Below are 1,337 nucleotides of genomic sequence, written 5' to 3'. Positions count from 1 at the left end.
GCTAGGTAGCTCATCAACTTGATTCCCTTGGTGTGTGGAAGAGGTAGCTCACTCGCGAAAGAACACAGAGCAAACACTCTCCAAGAGACTGACAGAAGGCCACCAGCCCCATCAGCGAGGTGGGCCCTGTGGATGCTGCCGCTGTGAACTTGAGCACTGTCTGTATACAGCCTGTCACTTCGCAGGAGGTGCTCTCTGAGGACAGCCAGCTCCAAAGGCAGCAGTGCAAGAGGCAAACCCAACCGGCCATCCTGAGTTTTCTGTGGAGTAAGTCCTGATAAGGTCCGCCCGCTGGAGCAGATGAATGGTGCCCAAGAACAGTGAGGGTCTTGACCACATCCGTTATGCAAATCAGCATGGGACGGCAGGGAATAGGCGGAGGGAAAATCCGGATCACGATCACGGGTCCTTTCTACTCTCTGTGTGACCGGCGGGCACCTTCTCATCCAAGCGCAGGTGCTGCTGGCTGAATTTTTTTTTCCACCCCCAGTGGAACTGGGGATTAGAACTCAGGCCCTTCCGCTTGCCAGGGAAGCGCTTATTCCACTGAGCCATCTCCCCGGCCCCTGGCTGAATTTTTTAATGAGCATTCCAGGGACTAAGGCCACCAGGGCAATGGCCAGGAGCTTCAGGACTGTTTCCCAGGAGAAGAGAGCATGCAGGGAGGTGAGGGTTGACAGGATGGAGCCGGTCTGCACACAGATGAAACTGTACGGGATCAAACCGGTAAGGCCTGAGAACTGCACAGTGGGAATGTTCAGAATCGGGGGTGAGGGGTTCAAAAACCAGTTTGGCGTCATGAGGAAGAGACTCAGAAACTGTAAGAAGAAGAACAAACTTTCTCTGTTCTCCACCTTCCTCTGTAGCAGCGCCACTTTATCCAGAAAATAGGAGGCCACCAGCTGCTTGCCAAAAGCACTGCAGAGCAGGGAGCAGCGCGAGGCACCCACTGACGCCAGCACGCAGCACAGCAGAGGGCCCGGCCATGGCCCCCACAAAGCGCCCGCTAAAACGTTCTGCCGCCGCCAGGCTCCTCCACCGAGCTGGGTCTCGGGCCTCCGGGCAGCCTCATGGACAGCAAACATAGGGCAAAGGTGCAGCTGGTGGAGACCAGGAGGAGGCAGAGTGGCAGGTGCGTGGCAGGGCTGCAGCCCTTCGAGACCCAGGTGTTTATCTTGATGTATGAAGATGCATCATATATGATGAACTTCTTTCTCTCTGAACAGTCAGCAGATCAGTGGAGACAATTTCATTTCTTACCATCTTTCCAAAGGAAGAGTGGTTACTTCCCTCTGTGACTCTCTCCATCCCCATTTCTTCTTCTTCTCCCCCTTCTC

General features: G+C 55.0%; 1 pseudogene; it reads right to left on the bottom strand.

The window, feature by feature from the left end:
• Positions 1-399: 399 nt before the first annotated feature.
• LOC101561035 lies at positions 400-1,314 on the bottom strand (annotated as a pseudogene).
• Positions 1,315-1,337: the final 23 nt, after the last annotated feature.

The sequence above is a fragment of the Octodon degus genome, unplaced genomic scaffold (genome assembly GCF_000260255.1).
Source record: "Octodon degus isolate 3935 unplaced genomic scaffold, OctDeg1.0 scaffold00092, whole genome shotgun sequence".
Classification (NCBI taxonomy): Eukaryota; Metazoa; Chordata; class Mammalia; order Rodentia; family Octodontidae; genus Octodon; species Octodon degus.
Note: the sequence above shows the minus strand (reverse complement) of the source record. Positions and strands in the feature narration are given on the sequence as shown.